General features: G+C 43.0%; 60 non-coding genes across 60 annotated transcripts; all 60 read left to right on the forward strand.

Moving 5' to 3' along the window:
* The first annotated feature begins 6 nt into the window (after positions 1 to 6).
* Positions 7 to 80, forward strand: TRNAI-AAU (transfer RNA isoleucine (anticodon AAU)). Its single transcript has one exon. It is a non-coding gene; the product is annotated as a tRNA-Ile (tRNA).
* An 85-nt stretch (positions 81 to 165) lies between these two features.
* On the forward strand, positions 166 to 239 carry TRNAI-AAU (transfer RNA isoleucine (anticodon AAU)). The gene has a single exon. It is a non-coding gene; the product is annotated as a tRNA-Ile (tRNA).
* An 85-nt stretch (positions 240 to 324) lies between these two features.
* TRNAI-AAU (transfer RNA isoleucine (anticodon AAU)) lies at positions 325 to 398 on the forward strand. Its single transcript has one exon. It is a non-coding gene; the product is annotated as a tRNA-Ile (tRNA).
* An 85-nt stretch (positions 399 to 483) lies between these two features.
* Positions 484 to 557, forward strand: TRNAI-AAU (transfer RNA isoleucine (anticodon AAU)). The gene has a single exon. It is a non-coding gene; the product is annotated as a tRNA-Ile (tRNA).
* Positions 558 to 642: 85 nt separating this feature from the next.
* Positions 643 to 716, forward strand: TRNAI-AAU (transfer RNA isoleucine (anticodon AAU)). Its single transcript has one exon. It is a non-coding gene; the product is annotated as a tRNA-Ile (tRNA).
* An 85-nt stretch (positions 717 to 801) lies between these two features.
* On the forward strand, positions 802 to 875 carry TRNAI-AAU (transfer RNA isoleucine (anticodon AAU)). Its single transcript has one exon. It is a non-coding gene; the product is annotated as a tRNA-Ile (tRNA).
* Positions 876 to 960: 85 nt separating this feature from the next.
* Positions 961 to 1034, forward strand: TRNAI-AAU (transfer RNA isoleucine (anticodon AAU)). Its single transcript has one exon. It is a non-coding gene; the product is annotated as a tRNA-Ile (tRNA).
* Positions 1035 to 1119: 85 nt separating this feature from the next.
* Positions 1120 to 1193, forward strand: TRNAI-AAU (transfer RNA isoleucine (anticodon AAU)). The gene has a single exon. It is a non-coding gene; the product is annotated as a tRNA-Ile (tRNA).
* Positions 1194 to 1278: 85 nt separating this feature from the next.
* Positions 1279 to 1352, forward strand: TRNAF-AAA (transfer RNA phenylalanine (anticodon AAA)). Its single transcript has one exon. It is a non-coding gene; the product is annotated as a tRNA-Phe (tRNA).
* Positions 1353 to 1437: 85 nt separating this feature from the next.
* On the forward strand, positions 1438 to 1511 carry TRNAI-AAU (transfer RNA isoleucine (anticodon AAU)). Its single transcript has one exon. It is a non-coding gene; the product is annotated as a tRNA-Ile (tRNA).
* Positions 1512 to 1596: 85 nt separating this feature from the next.
* On the forward strand, positions 1597 to 1670 carry TRNAI-AAU (transfer RNA isoleucine (anticodon AAU)). The gene has a single exon. It is a non-coding gene; the product is annotated as a tRNA-Ile (tRNA).
* Positions 1671 to 1755: 85 nt separating this feature from the next.
* Positions 1756 to 1829, forward strand: TRNAI-AAU (transfer RNA isoleucine (anticodon AAU)). Its single transcript has one exon. It is a non-coding gene; the product is annotated as a tRNA-Ile (tRNA).
* An 85-nt stretch (positions 1830 to 1914) lies between these two features.
* TRNAI-AAU (transfer RNA isoleucine (anticodon AAU)) lies at positions 1915 to 1988 on the forward strand. Its single transcript has one exon. It is a non-coding gene; the product is annotated as a tRNA-Ile (tRNA).
* An 85-nt stretch (positions 1989 to 2073) lies between these two features.
* Positions 2074 to 2147, forward strand: TRNAI-AAU (transfer RNA isoleucine (anticodon AAU)). The gene has a single exon. It is a non-coding gene; the product is annotated as a tRNA-Ile (tRNA).
* An 85-nt stretch (positions 2148 to 2232) lies between these two features.
* TRNAI-AAU (transfer RNA isoleucine (anticodon AAU)) lies at positions 2233 to 2306 on the forward strand. Its single transcript has one exon. It is a non-coding gene; the product is annotated as a tRNA-Ile (tRNA).
* Positions 2307 to 2391: 85 nt separating this feature from the next.
* Positions 2392 to 2465, forward strand: TRNAF-AAA (transfer RNA phenylalanine (anticodon AAA)). Its single transcript has one exon. It is a non-coding gene; the product is annotated as a tRNA-Phe (tRNA).
* An 85-nt stretch (positions 2466 to 2550) lies between these two features.
* Positions 2551 to 2624, forward strand: TRNAI-AAU (transfer RNA isoleucine (anticodon AAU)). The gene has a single exon. It is a non-coding gene; the product is annotated as a tRNA-Ile (tRNA).
* An 85-nt stretch (positions 2625 to 2709) lies between these two features.
* On the forward strand, positions 2710 to 2783 carry TRNAI-AAU (transfer RNA isoleucine (anticodon AAU)). The gene has a single exon. It is a non-coding gene; the product is annotated as a tRNA-Ile (tRNA).
* An 85-nt stretch (positions 2784 to 2868) lies between these two features.
* TRNAI-AAU (transfer RNA isoleucine (anticodon AAU)) lies at positions 2869 to 2942 on the forward strand. Its single transcript has one exon. It is a non-coding gene; the product is annotated as a tRNA-Ile (tRNA).
* An 84-nt stretch (positions 2943 to 3026) lies between these two features.
* TRNAI-AAU (transfer RNA isoleucine (anticodon AAU)) lies at positions 3027 to 3100 on the forward strand. Its single transcript has one exon. It is a non-coding gene; the product is annotated as a tRNA-Ile (tRNA).
* Positions 3101 to 3184: 84 nt separating this feature from the next.
* On the forward strand, positions 3185 to 3258 carry TRNAI-AAU (transfer RNA isoleucine (anticodon AAU)). Its single transcript has one exon. It is a non-coding gene; the product is annotated as a tRNA-Ile (tRNA).
* An 84-nt stretch (positions 3259 to 3342) lies between these two features.
* TRNAI-AAU (transfer RNA isoleucine (anticodon AAU)) lies at positions 3343 to 3416 on the forward strand. The gene has a single exon. It is a non-coding gene; the product is annotated as a tRNA-Ile (tRNA).
* Positions 3417 to 3501: 85 nt separating this feature from the next.
* On the forward strand, positions 3502 to 3575 carry TRNAI-AAU (transfer RNA isoleucine (anticodon AAU)). The gene has a single exon. It is a non-coding gene; the product is annotated as a tRNA-Ile (tRNA).
* Positions 3576 to 3660: 85 nt separating this feature from the next.
* Positions 3661 to 3734, forward strand: TRNAF-AAA (transfer RNA phenylalanine (anticodon AAA)). The gene has a single exon. It is a non-coding gene; the product is annotated as a tRNA-Phe (tRNA).
* Positions 3735 to 3819: 85 nt separating this feature from the next.
* TRNAF-AAA (transfer RNA phenylalanine (anticodon AAA)) lies at positions 3820 to 3893 on the forward strand. The gene has a single exon. It is a non-coding gene; the product is annotated as a tRNA-Phe (tRNA).
* An 85-nt stretch (positions 3894 to 3978) lies between these two features.
* Positions 3979 to 4052, forward strand: TRNAI-AAU (transfer RNA isoleucine (anticodon AAU)). Its single transcript has one exon. It is a non-coding gene; the product is annotated as a tRNA-Ile (tRNA).
* Positions 4053 to 4137: 85 nt separating this feature from the next.
* Positions 4138 to 4211, forward strand: TRNAI-AAU (transfer RNA isoleucine (anticodon AAU)). Its single transcript has one exon. It is a non-coding gene; the product is annotated as a tRNA-Ile (tRNA).
* An 85-nt stretch (positions 4212 to 4296) lies between these two features.
* On the forward strand, positions 4297 to 4370 carry TRNAI-AAU (transfer RNA isoleucine (anticodon AAU)). The gene has a single exon. It is a non-coding gene; the product is annotated as a tRNA-Ile (tRNA).
* An 85-nt stretch (positions 4371 to 4455) lies between these two features.
* On the forward strand, positions 4456 to 4529 carry TRNAI-AAU (transfer RNA isoleucine (anticodon AAU)). The gene has a single exon. It is a non-coding gene; the product is annotated as a tRNA-Ile (tRNA).
* An 85-nt stretch (positions 4530 to 4614) lies between these two features.
* TRNAI-AAU (transfer RNA isoleucine (anticodon AAU)) lies at positions 4615 to 4688 on the forward strand. Its single transcript has one exon. It is a non-coding gene; the product is annotated as a tRNA-Ile (tRNA).
* Positions 4689 to 4773: 85 nt separating this feature from the next.
* Positions 4774 to 4847, forward strand: TRNAI-AAU (transfer RNA isoleucine (anticodon AAU)). Its single transcript has one exon. It is a non-coding gene; the product is annotated as a tRNA-Ile (tRNA).
* An 85-nt stretch (positions 4848 to 4932) lies between these two features.
* TRNAI-AAU (transfer RNA isoleucine (anticodon AAU)) lies at positions 4933 to 5006 on the forward strand. Its single transcript has one exon. It is a non-coding gene; the product is annotated as a tRNA-Ile (tRNA).
* An 85-nt stretch (positions 5007 to 5091) lies between these two features.
* Positions 5092 to 5165, forward strand: TRNAI-AAU (transfer RNA isoleucine (anticodon AAU)). The gene has a single exon. It is a non-coding gene; the product is annotated as a tRNA-Ile (tRNA).
* An 85-nt stretch (positions 5166 to 5250) lies between these two features.
* On the forward strand, positions 5251 to 5324 carry TRNAI-AAU (transfer RNA isoleucine (anticodon AAU)). Its single transcript has one exon. It is a non-coding gene; the product is annotated as a tRNA-Ile (tRNA).
* Positions 5325 to 5567: 243 nt separating this feature from the next.
* TRNAI-AAU (transfer RNA isoleucine (anticodon AAU)) lies at positions 5568 to 5641 on the forward strand. The gene has a single exon. It is a non-coding gene; the product is annotated as a tRNA-Ile (tRNA).
* Positions 5642 to 5726: 85 nt separating this feature from the next.
* On the forward strand, positions 5727 to 5800 carry TRNAI-AAU (transfer RNA isoleucine (anticodon AAU)). The gene has a single exon. It is a non-coding gene; the product is annotated as a tRNA-Ile (tRNA).
* An 85-nt stretch (positions 5801 to 5885) lies between these two features.
* On the forward strand, positions 5886 to 5959 carry TRNAF-AAA (transfer RNA phenylalanine (anticodon AAA)). The gene has a single exon. It is a non-coding gene; the product is annotated as a tRNA-Phe (tRNA).
* An 85-nt stretch (positions 5960 to 6044) lies between these two features.
* TRNAI-AAU (transfer RNA isoleucine (anticodon AAU)) lies at positions 6045 to 6118 on the forward strand. Its single transcript has one exon. It is a non-coding gene; the product is annotated as a tRNA-Ile (tRNA).
* An 85-nt stretch (positions 6119 to 6203) lies between these two features.
* Positions 6204 to 6277, forward strand: TRNAI-AAU (transfer RNA isoleucine (anticodon AAU)). The gene has a single exon. It is a non-coding gene; the product is annotated as a tRNA-Ile (tRNA).
* Positions 6278 to 6362: 85 nt separating this feature from the next.
* On the forward strand, positions 6363 to 6436 carry TRNAI-AAU (transfer RNA isoleucine (anticodon AAU)). The gene has a single exon. It is a non-coding gene; the product is annotated as a tRNA-Ile (tRNA).
* An 85-nt stretch (positions 6437 to 6521) lies between these two features.
* TRNAI-AAU (transfer RNA isoleucine (anticodon AAU)) lies at positions 6522 to 6595 on the forward strand. Its single transcript has one exon. It is a non-coding gene; the product is annotated as a tRNA-Ile (tRNA).
* Positions 6596 to 6680: 85 nt separating this feature from the next.
* Positions 6681 to 6754, forward strand: TRNAI-AAU (transfer RNA isoleucine (anticodon AAU)). Its single transcript has one exon. It is a non-coding gene; the product is annotated as a tRNA-Ile (tRNA).
* An 85-nt stretch (positions 6755 to 6839) lies between these two features.
* TRNAI-AAU (transfer RNA isoleucine (anticodon AAU)) lies at positions 6840 to 6913 on the forward strand. The gene has a single exon. It is a non-coding gene; the product is annotated as a tRNA-Ile (tRNA).
* An 85-nt stretch (positions 6914 to 6998) lies between these two features.
* On the forward strand, positions 6999 to 7072 carry TRNAI-AAU (transfer RNA isoleucine (anticodon AAU)). The gene has a single exon. It is a non-coding gene; the product is annotated as a tRNA-Ile (tRNA).
* An 85-nt stretch (positions 7073 to 7157) lies between these two features.
* On the forward strand, positions 7158 to 7231 carry TRNAI-AAU (transfer RNA isoleucine (anticodon AAU)). The gene has a single exon. It is a non-coding gene; the product is annotated as a tRNA-Ile (tRNA).
* Positions 7232 to 7315: 84 nt separating this feature from the next.
* TRNAI-AAU (transfer RNA isoleucine (anticodon AAU)) lies at positions 7316 to 7389 on the forward strand. The gene has a single exon. It is a non-coding gene; the product is annotated as a tRNA-Ile (tRNA).
* An 85-nt stretch (positions 7390 to 7474) lies between these two features.
* On the forward strand, positions 7475 to 7548 carry TRNAI-AAU (transfer RNA isoleucine (anticodon AAU)). The gene has a single exon. It is a non-coding gene; the product is annotated as a tRNA-Ile (tRNA).
* Positions 7549 to 7633: 85 nt separating this feature from the next.
* On the forward strand, positions 7634 to 7707 carry TRNAI-AAU (transfer RNA isoleucine (anticodon AAU)). The gene has a single exon. It is a non-coding gene; the product is annotated as a tRNA-Ile (tRNA).
* An 84-nt stretch (positions 7708 to 7791) lies between these two features.
* Positions 7792 to 7865, forward strand: TRNAI-AAU (transfer RNA isoleucine (anticodon AAU)). Its single transcript has one exon. It is a non-coding gene; the product is annotated as a tRNA-Ile (tRNA).
* Positions 7866 to 8108: 243 nt separating this feature from the next.
* On the forward strand, positions 8109 to 8182 carry TRNAI-AAU (transfer RNA isoleucine (anticodon AAU)). Its single transcript has one exon. It is a non-coding gene; the product is annotated as a tRNA-Ile (tRNA).
* An 85-nt stretch (positions 8183 to 8267) lies between these two features.
* On the forward strand, positions 8268 to 8341 carry TRNAI-AAU (transfer RNA isoleucine (anticodon AAU)). The gene has a single exon. It is a non-coding gene; the product is annotated as a tRNA-Ile (tRNA).
* An 85-nt stretch (positions 8342 to 8426) lies between these two features.
* Positions 8427 to 8500, forward strand: TRNAF-AAA (transfer RNA phenylalanine (anticodon AAA)). Its single transcript has one exon. It is a non-coding gene; the product is annotated as a tRNA-Phe (tRNA).
* An 85-nt stretch (positions 8501 to 8585) lies between these two features.
* Positions 8586 to 8659, forward strand: TRNAI-AAU (transfer RNA isoleucine (anticodon AAU)). Its single transcript has one exon. It is a non-coding gene; the product is annotated as a tRNA-Ile (tRNA).
* Positions 8660 to 8744: 85 nt separating this feature from the next.
* Positions 8745 to 8818, forward strand: TRNAI-AAU (transfer RNA isoleucine (anticodon AAU)). Its single transcript has one exon. It is a non-coding gene; the product is annotated as a tRNA-Ile (tRNA).
* Positions 8819 to 8903: 85 nt separating this feature from the next.
* Positions 8904 to 8977, forward strand: TRNAI-AAU (transfer RNA isoleucine (anticodon AAU)). The gene has a single exon. It is a non-coding gene; the product is annotated as a tRNA-Ile (tRNA).
* Positions 8978 to 9062: 85 nt separating this feature from the next.
* Positions 9063 to 9136, forward strand: TRNAI-AAU (transfer RNA isoleucine (anticodon AAU)). Its single transcript has one exon. It is a non-coding gene; the product is annotated as a tRNA-Ile (tRNA).
* An 85-nt stretch (positions 9137 to 9221) lies between these two features.
* TRNAI-AAU (transfer RNA isoleucine (anticodon AAU)) lies at positions 9222 to 9295 on the forward strand. Its single transcript has one exon. It is a non-coding gene; the product is annotated as a tRNA-Ile (tRNA).
* Positions 9296 to 9380: 85 nt separating this feature from the next.
* TRNAI-AAU (transfer RNA isoleucine (anticodon AAU)) lies at positions 9381 to 9454 on the forward strand. Its single transcript has one exon. It is a non-coding gene; the product is annotated as a tRNA-Ile (tRNA).
* Positions 9455 to 9539: 85 nt separating this feature from the next.
* TRNAI-AAU (transfer RNA isoleucine (anticodon AAU)) lies at positions 9540 to 9613 on the forward strand. The gene has a single exon. It is a non-coding gene; the product is annotated as a tRNA-Ile (tRNA).
* An 85-nt stretch (positions 9614 to 9698) lies between these two features.
* On the forward strand, positions 9699 to 9772 carry TRNAI-AAU (transfer RNA isoleucine (anticodon AAU)). The gene has a single exon. It is a non-coding gene; the product is annotated as a tRNA-Ile (tRNA).
* The last annotated feature ends 26 nt before the right edge of the window (positions 9773 to 9798 follow it).

Here is a 9798-nt window from a genome sequence, read left to right on the forward strand (position 1 = left end):
GAGTGTGGCCCATTAGCTCAGTTGGCTAGAGCGTCGTGCTAATAACGCGAAGGTCGTGGATTCGATCCCCCCATGGGCCATAGGTACTGTTTTTTCTTTGGAAATCCGTAAAGTTTTGGCTTCATTTTAATATATTTGATATCTTGGAAAGCGTGTTAAGAGTGTGGTCCATTAGCTCAGTTGGCTAGAGCGTCGTGCTAATAACGCGAAGGTCGTGGGTTCGATCCCCCCTTGGGCCATAGGTACTGTTTATTCTTTGGAAATCCGTATTGTTTTGGCTTCATTTAAATATATTTGATATCTTGGAAAGCGTGTTAAGAGTGTGGCCCATTAGCTCAGTTGGCTAGAGCGTCGTGCTAATAACGCGAAGGTCGTGGGTTCGATCCCCCCATGGGCCATAGGTACTGTTTTTCCTTTGGAAATCCGTAAAGTTTTGGCTTCATTTTAATATATTTGATATCTTGGAAAGCGTGTTAAGTGTGTGGCCCATTAGCTCAGTTGGTTAGAGCGCCCTGCTAATAACGCGAAGGTCGTGGGTTCGATCCCCCCATGGGCCATAGGTACTGTTTTTTCTTTGGAAATCCGTAAAGTTTTGGCTTCATTTTAATATATTTGATATCTTGGAAAGCATGTTAAGTGTGTGGCCCATTAGCTCAGTTGGTTAGAGCGTCGTGCTAATAACGCGAAGGTGGTGGGTTCAATCCCCCCATGGGCCATAGGTACTGTTTTTTCTTTGGAAATCCGTAAAGTTTTGGCTTCATTTTAATATATTTGATATCTTGGAAAGCATGTTAAGTGTGTGGCCCATTAGCTCAGTTGGTTAGAGCGCCCTGCTAATAACGCGAAGGTCGTGGGTTCGATCCCCCCATGGGCCATAGGTACTGTTTTTTCTTTGGAAATCCGTAAAGTTTTGGCTTCATTTTAATATATTTGATATCTTGGAAAGCATGTTAAGTGTGTGGCCCATTAGCTCAGTTGGTTAGAGCGTCGTGCTAATAACGCGAAGGTGGTGGGTTCAATCCCCCCATGGGCCATAGGTACTGTTTTTTCTTTGGAAATCCGTAAAGTTTTGGCTTCATTTTAATATATTTGATATCTTGGAAAGCATGTTAAGTGTGTGGCCCATTAGCTCAGTTGGTTAGAGCGTCGTGCTAATAACGCGAAGGTCGTGGGTTCGATCCCCCCATGGGCCATATGTACTGTTTTTTCTTTGGAAATCCGTAAAGTTTTGGCTTCATTTTAATATATTTGATATCTTGGAAAGCATGTTAAGTGTGTGGCCCGTAAGCTCAGTTGGTTAGAGCGTCGTGCTAAAAACGCGAAGGTCGTGGGTTCAATCCCCCCATGGGCCATAGGTACTGTTTTTTCTTTGGAAATCCGTAAAGTTTTGGCTTCATTTTAATATTTTCGATATCTTGTAAAGCGTGTTAAGAGTGTGGCCCATTAGCTCAGTTGGCTAGAGCGTCGTGCTAATAACGCGAAGGTCGTGGATTCGATCCCCCCATGGGCCATAGGTACTGTTTTTTCTTTGGAAATCCGTAAAGTTTTGGCTTCATTTTAATATATTTGATATCTTGGAAAGCGTATGAACTGTGTTGCCCATTAGCTCAGTTGGTTAGAGCGTCGTGCTAATAACGCGAAGGTCGTGGGTTCGATCCCCCCATGGGCCATAGGTACTGTTTTTTCTTTGGAAATTCGTAGAGTTTTGGCTTCATTTTAATATATTTGATATCTTGGAAAGCATGTTAAGTGTGTGGCCCATTAGCTCAGTTGGTTAGAGCGTCGTGCTAATAACGCGAAGGTCGTGGGTTCAATCCCCCCATGGGCCATAGGTACTGTTTTTTCTTTGGAAATCCGTAAAGTTTTGGCTTCATTTTAATATATTTGATATCTTGGAAAGCGTATGAACTGTGTGGTCCATTAGCTCAGTTGGTTAGAGCGTCGTGCTAATAACGCGAAGGTCGTGGGTTCAATCCCCCCATGGGCCATAGGTACTGTTTTTTCTTTGGAAATCCGTAAAGTTTTGGCTTCATTTTAATATATTTGATATCTTGGAAAGCGTATGAGCTGTGTGGCCCATTAGCTCAGTTGGTTAGAGCGTCGTGCTAATAACGCGAAGGTCGTGGGTTCGATCCCCCCATGGGCCATAGGTACTGTTTTTTCTTTGGAAATCCGTAAAGTTTTGGCTTCATTTTAATATATTTGATATCTTGGAAAGCATGTGAAGTGTGTGGCCCATTAGCTCAGTTGGTTAGAGCGTCGTGCTAATAACGCGAAGGGGGTGGGTTCGATCCCCCCATGGGCCATATGTACTGTTTTTTCTTTGGAAATCCGTAAAGTTTTGGCTTCATTTTAATATATTTGATATCTTGGAAAGCATGTTAAGTGTGTGGCCCGTAAGCTCAGTTGGTTAGAGCGTCGTGCTAAAAACGCGAAGGTCGTGGGTTCAATCCCCCCATGGGCCATAGGTACTGTTTTTTCTTTGGAAATCCGTAAAGTTTTGGCTTCATTTTAATATTTTCGATATCTTGTAAAGCGTGTGAAGAGTGTGGCCCATTAGCTCAGTTGGCTAGAGCGTCGTGCTAATAACGCGAAGGTCGTGGATTCGATCCCCCCATGGGCCATAGGTACTGTTTTTTCTTTGGAAATCCGTAAAGTTTTGGCTTCATTTTAATATATTTGATATCTTGGAAAGCGTGTTAAGAGTGTGGTCCATTAGCTCAGTTGGCTAGAGCGTCGTGCTAATAACGCGAAGGTCGTGGGTTCGATCCCCCCTTGGGCCATAGGTACTGTTTATTCTTTGGAAATCCGTATTGTTTTGGCTTCATTTAAATATATTTGATATCTTGGAAAGCGTGTTAAGAGTGTGGCCCATTAGCTCAGTTGGCTAGAGCGTCGTGCTAATAACGCGAAGGTCGTGGGTTCGATCCCCCCATGGGCCATAGGTACTGTTTTTCCTTTGGAAATCCGTAAAGTTTGGCTTCATTTTAATATATTTGATATCTTGGAAAGCGTGTTAAGAGTGTGGCCCATTAGCTCAGTTGGCTAGAGCGTCGTGCTAATAACGCGAAGGTCGTGGGTTCGATCCCCCCATGGGCCATAGGTACTGTTTTTCCTTTGGAAATCCGTAAAGTTTGGCTTCATTTTAATATATTTGATATCTTGGAAAGCGTATGAACTGTGTGGCCCATTAGCTCAGCTGGTTAGAGCGTCTTGCTAATAACGCGAAGGTCGTGGGTTCGATCCCCCCATTGGCTATAGGTACTGATTTTCTTTGGAAATCCGTAAAGTTTTGGCTTCATTTTAATATATTTGATATCTTGGAAAGCGTGTTAAGTGTGTGGCCCATTAGCTCAGTTGGTTAGAGCGCCCTGCTAATAACGCGAAGGTCGTGGGTTCGATCCCCCCATGGGCCATAGGTACTGTTTTTTCTTTGGAAATCCGTAAAGTTTTGGCTTCATTTTAATATATTTGATATCTTGGAAAGCATGTTAAGTGTGTGGCCCATTAGCTCAGTTGGTTAGAGCGTCGTGCTAATAACGCGAAGGTGGTGGGTTCAATCCCCCCATGGGCCATAGGTACTGTTTTTTCTTTGGAAATCCGTAAAGTTTTGGCTTCATTTTAATATATTTGATATCTTGGAAAGCATGTTAAGTGTGTGGCCCGTAAGCTCAGTTGGTTAGAGCGTCGTGCTAAAAACGCGAAGGTCGTGGGTTCAATCCCCCCATGGGCCATAGGTACTGTTTTTTCTTTGGAAATCCGTAAAGTTTTGGCTTCATTTTAATATTTTCGATATCTTGTAAAGCGTGTTAAGAGTGTGGCCCATTAGCTCAGTTGGCTAGAGCGTCGTGCTAAAAACGCGAAGGTCGTGGGTTCAATCCCCCCATGGGCCATAGGTACTGTTTTTTCTTTGGAAATCCGTAAAGTTTTGGCTTCATTTTAATATTTTCGATATCTTGTAAAGCGTGTTAAGAGTGTGGCCCATTAGCTCAGTTGGCTAGAGCGTCGTGCTAATAACGCGAAGGTCGTGGATTCGATCCCCCCATGGGCCATAGGTACTGTTTTTTCTTTGGAAATCCGTAAAGTTTTGGCTTCATTTTAATATTTTCGATATCTTGGAAAGCGTGTTAAGAGTGTGGCCCATAAGCTCAGTTGGCTAGAGCGTCGTGCTAATAATGCGAAGGTCGTGGATTCGATCCCCCCATGGGCCATAGGTACTGTTTTTTCTTTGGAAATCCGTAAAGTTTTGGCTTCATTTTAATATATTTGATATCTTGGAAAGCGTATGAACTGTGTTGCCCATTAGCTCAGTTGGTTAGAGCGTCGTGCTAATAACGCGAAGGTCGTGGGTTCGATCCCCCCATGGGCCATAGGTACTGTTTTTTCTTTGGAAATTCGTAAAGTTTTGGCTTCATTTTAATATATTTGATATCTTGGAAAGCATGTTAAGTGTGTGGCCCATTAGCTCAGTTGGTTAGAGCGTCGTGCTAATAACGCGAAGGTCGTGGGTTCAATCCCCCCATGGGCCATAGGTACTGTTTTTTCTTTGGAAATCAGTAAAGTTTTGGCTTCATTTTAATATATTTGATATCTTGGAAAGCGTATGAACTGTGTGGTCCATTAGCTCAGTTGGTTAGAGCGTCGTGCTAATAACGCGAAGGTCGTGGGTTCAATCCCCCCATGGGCCATAGGTACTGTTTTTTCTTTGGAAATCCGTAAAGTTTTGGCTTCATTTTAATATTTTCGATATCTTGGAAAGCGTGTGAAGAGTGTGGCCCATTAGCTCAGTTGGTTAGAGCGTCGTGCTAATAACTTGAAGGTCGTGGGTTAGATCCCCCCTTGGGCCATAGGTACTGTTTATTCTTTGGAAATCCGTATTGTTTTGGCTTCATTTAAATATATTTGATATCTTGGAAAGCGTGTTAAGAGTGTGGCCCATTAGCTCAGTTGGCTAGAGCGTCGTGCTAATAACGCGAAGATCGTGGATTCGATCCCCCCATGGGCCATAGGTACTGTTTTTTCTTTGGAAATCCGTAAAGTTTTGGCTTCATTTTAATATATATGATATCTTGGGAAGCATGTTAAGTGTGTGGCCCATTAGCTCAGTTGGTTAGAGCGTCGTGCTAATAACGCAGAGGTCGTGGGTTCGATCCCCCCATGGGCCATAGGTACTGTTTTTTCTTTGGAAATCCGTAAAGTTTTGGCTTCATTTTAATATATTTGATATCTTGGAAAGAGTATGAACTGTATGGCCCATTAGCTCAGTTGGTTAGAGCGTCTTGCTAATAACGCGAAGGTCGTGGGTTCGATCCCCCCATGGGCTATAGGTACTGATTTTCTTTGGAAATCCGTAAAGTTTTGGCTTCATTTTAATATATTTGATATCTTGGAAAGCGTGTTAAGTGTGTGGCCCATTAGCTCAGTTAGTTAGAGCGCCCTGCTAATAACGCGAAGGTCGTGGGCTCGATCCCCCCATGGGCCATAGGTACTGTTTTTTCTTTGGAAATCCGTAAAGTTTTGGCTTCATTTTAATATATTTGATATCTTGGAAAGCATTTTAAGTGTGTGGCCCATTAGCTCAGTTGGTTAGAGCGTCGTGCTAATAACGCGAAGGTGGTGGGTTCAATCCCCCCATGGGCCATAGGTACTGTTTTTTCTTTGGAAATCCGTAAAGTTTTGGCTTCATTTTAATATATTTGATATCTTGGAAAGCATGTTAAGTGTGTGGCCCATTAGCTCAGTTGGTTAGAGCGTCGTGCTAATAACGCGAAGGTCGTGGGTTCGATCCCCCCATGGGCCATATGTACTGTTTTTTCTTTGGAAATCCGTAAAGTTTTGGCTTCATTTTAATATATTTGATATCTTGGAAAGCATGTTAAGTGTGTGGCCCGTAAGCTCAGTTGGTTAGAGCGTCGTGCTAAAAACGCGAAGGTCGTGGGTTCAATCCCCCCATGGGCCATAGGTACTGTTTTTTCTTTGGAAATCCGTAAAGTTTTGGCTTCATTTTAATATTTTCGATATCTTGTAAAGCGTGTTAAGAGTGTGGCCCATTAGCTCAGTTGGCTAGAGCGTCGTGCTAATAACGCGAAGGTCGTGGATTCGATCCCCCCATGGGCCATAGGTACTGTTTTTTCTTTGGAAATCCGTAAAGTTTTGGCTTCATTTTAATATATTTGATATCTTGGAAAGCGTATGAACTGTGTTGCCCATTAGCTCAGTTGGTTAGAGCGTCGTGCTAATAACGCGAAGGTCGTGGGTTCGATCCCCCCATGGGCCATAGGTACTGTTTTTTCTTTGGAAATTCGTAAAGTTTTGGCTTCATTTTAATATATTTGATATCTTGGAAAGCGTATGAACTGTGTGGTCCATTAGCTCAGTTGGTTAGAGCGTCGTGCTAATAACGCGAAGGTCGTGGGTTCAATCCCCCCATGGGCCATAGGTACTGTTTTTTCTTTGGAAATCCGTAAAGTTTTGGCTTCATTTTAATATTTTCGATATCTTGGAAAGCGTGTGAAGAGTGTGGCCCATTAGCTCAGTTGGTTAGAGCGTCGTGCTAATAACTTGAAGGTCGTGGGTTAGATCCCCCCTTGGGCCATAGGTACTGTTTATTCTTTGGAAATCCGTATTGTTTTGGCTTCATTTAAATATATTTGATATCTTGGAAAGCGTGTTAAGAGTGTGGCCCATTAGCTCAGTTGGCTAGAGCGTCGTGCTAATAACGCGAAGATCGTGGATTCGATCCCCCCATGGGCCATAGGTACTGTTTTTTCTTTGGAAATCCGTAAAGTTTTGGCTTCATTTTAATATATATGATATCTTGGGAAGCATGTTAAGTGTGTGGCCCATTAGCTCAGTTGGTTAGAGCGTCGTGCTAATAACGCAGAGGTCGTGGGTTCGATCCCCCCATGGGCCATAGGTACTGTTTTTTCTTTGGAAATCCGTAAAGTTTTGGCTTCATTTTAATATATTTGATATCTTGGAAAGCGTATGAACTGTATGGCCCATTAGCTCAGTTGGTTAGAGCGTCGTGCTAATAACGCGAAGGTCGTGGGTTCGATCCCCCCATGGGCCATAGGTGCAGTTTTTTATTTGGAAATCCGTAAAGTTTTGGCTTCATTTTAATATATTTGATATCTTGGAAAGCGTATGAGCTGTGTGGCCCATTAGCTCAGTTGGTTAGAGCGTCGTGCTAATAACGCGAAGGTCGTGGGTTCGATCCCCCCATGGGCCATAGGTACTGTTTTTCCTTTGGAAATCCGTAAAGTTTGGCTTCATTTTAATATATTTGATATCTTGGAAAGCGTATGAACTGTGTGGCCCATTAGCTCAGTTGGCTAGAGCGTCGTGCTAATAACGCGAAGGTCGTGGATTCGATCCCCCCATGGGCCATAGGTACTGTTTTTTCTTTGGAAATCCGTAAAGTTTTGGCTTCATTTTAATATATTTGATATCTTGGAAAGCGTGTTAAGAGTGTGGTCCATTAACTCAGTTGGCTAGAGCGTCGTGCTAATAACGCGAAGGTCGTGGGTTCGATCCCCCCTTGGGCCATAGGTACTGTTTATTCTTTGGAAATCCGTATTGTTTTGGCTTCATTTAAATATATTTGATATCTTGGAAAGCGTGTTAAGAGTGTGGCCCATTAGCTCAGTTGGCTAGAGCGTCGTGCTAATAACGCGAAGGTCGTGGGTTCGATCCCCCCATGGGCCATAGGTACTGTTTTTCCTTTGGAAATCCGTAAAGTTTGGCTTCATTTTAATATATTTGATATCTTGGAAAGCGTATGAACTGTGTGGCCCATTAGCTCAGCTGGTTAGAGCGTCTTGCTAATAACGCGAAGGTCGTGGGTTCGATCCCCCCATGGGCTATAGGTACTGATTTTCTTTGGAAATCCGTAAAGTTTTGGCTTCATTTTAATATATTTGATATCTTGGAAAGCGTGTTAAGTGTGTGGCCCATTAGCTCAGTTAGTTAGAGCGCCCTGCTAATAACGCGAAGGTCGTGGGCTCGATCCCCCCATGGGCCATAGGTACTGTTTTTTCTTTGGAAATCCGTAAAGTTTTGGCTTCATTTTAATATATTTGATATCTTGGAAAGCATTTTAAGTGTGTGGCCCATTAGCTCAGTTGGTTAGAGCGTCGTGCTAATAACGCGAAGGTGGTGGGTTCAATCCCCCCATGGGCCATAGGTACTGTTTTTTCTTTGGAAATCCGTAAAGTTTTGGCTTCATTTTAATATATTTGATATCTTGGAAAGCATGTTAAGTGTGTGGCCCATTAGCTCAGTTGGTTAGAGCGTCGTGCTAATAACGCGAAGGTCGTGGGTTCGATCCCCCCATGGGCCATATGTACTGTTTTTTCTTTGGAAATCCGTAAAGTTTTGGCTTCATTTTAATATATTTGATATCTTGGAAAGCATGTTAAGTGTGTGGCCCGTAAGCTCAGTTGGTTAGAGCGTCGTGCTAAAAACGCGAAGGTCGTGGGTTCAATCCCCCCATGGGCCATAGGTACTGTTTTTTCTTTGGAAATCCGTAAAGTTTTGGCTTCATTTTAATATTTTCGATATCTTGTAAAGCGTGTTAAGAGTGTGGCCCATTAGCTCAGTTGGCTAGAGCGTCGTGCTAATAACGCGAAGGTCGTGGATTCGATCCCCCCATGGGCCATAGGTACTGTTTTTTCTTTGGAAATCCGTAAAGTTTTGGCTTCATTTTAATATATTTGATATCTTGGAAAGCGTATGAACTGTGTTGCCCATTAGCTCAGTTGGTTAGAGCGTCGTGCTAATAACGCGAAGGTCGTGGGTTCGATCCCCCCATGGGCCATAGGTACTGTTTTTTCTTTGGAAATTCGTAAAGTTTTGGCTTCATTTTAATATATTTGATATCTTGGAAAGCATGTTAAGTGTGTGGCCCATTAGCTCAGTTGGTTAGAGCGTCGTGCTAATAACGCGAAGGTCGTGGGTTCAATCCCCCCATGGGCCATAGGTACTGTTTTTTCTTTGGAAATCCGTAAAGTTTTGGCTTCATTTTAATATATTTGATATCTTGGAAAGCGTATGAACTGTGTGGTCCATTAGCTCAGTTGGTTAGAGCGTCGTGCTAATAACGCGAAGGTCGTGGGTTCAATCCCCCCATGGGCCATAGGTACTGTTTTTTCTTTGGAAATCCGTAAAGTTTTGGCTTCATTTTAATATTTTCGATATCTTGGAAAGCGTGTGAAGAGTGTGGCCCATTAGCTCAGTTGGTTAGAGCGTCGTGCTAATAACTTGAAGGTCGTGGGTTAGATCCCCCCTTGGGCCATAGGTACTGTTTATTCTTTGGAAATCCGTATTGTTTTGGCTTCATTTAAATATATTTGATATCTTGGAAAGCGTGTTAAGAGTGTGGCCCATTAGCTCAGTTGGCTAGAGCGTCGTGCTAATAACGCGAAGATCGTGGATTCGATCCCCCCATGGGCCATAGGTACTGTTTTTTCTTTGGAAATCCGTAAAGTTTTGGCTTCATTTTAATATATATGATATCTTGGGAAGCATGTTAAGTGTGTGGCCCATTAGCTCAGTTGGTTAGAGCGTCGTGCTAATAACGCAGAGGTCGTGGGTTCGATCCCCCCATGGGCCATAGGTACTGTTTTTTCTTTGGAAATCCGTAAAGTTTTGGCTTCATTTTAATATATTTGATATCTTGGAAAGCGTATGAACTGTATGGCCCATTAGCTCAGTTGGTTAGAGCGTCGTGCTAATAACGCGAAGGTCGTGGGTTCGATCCCCCCATGGGCCATAGGTGCTGTTTTTTATTTGGAAATC

Source organism: Phalangium opilio, unplaced genomic scaffold (assembly GCF_054372755.1).
Source record: "Phalangium opilio isolate 3A_F unplaced genomic scaffold, DU_Popi_V2 ptg000011l_1, whole genome shotgun sequence".
NCBI lineage: Eukaryota > Metazoa > Arthropoda > Arachnida > Opiliones > Phalangiidae > Phalangium > Phalangium opilio.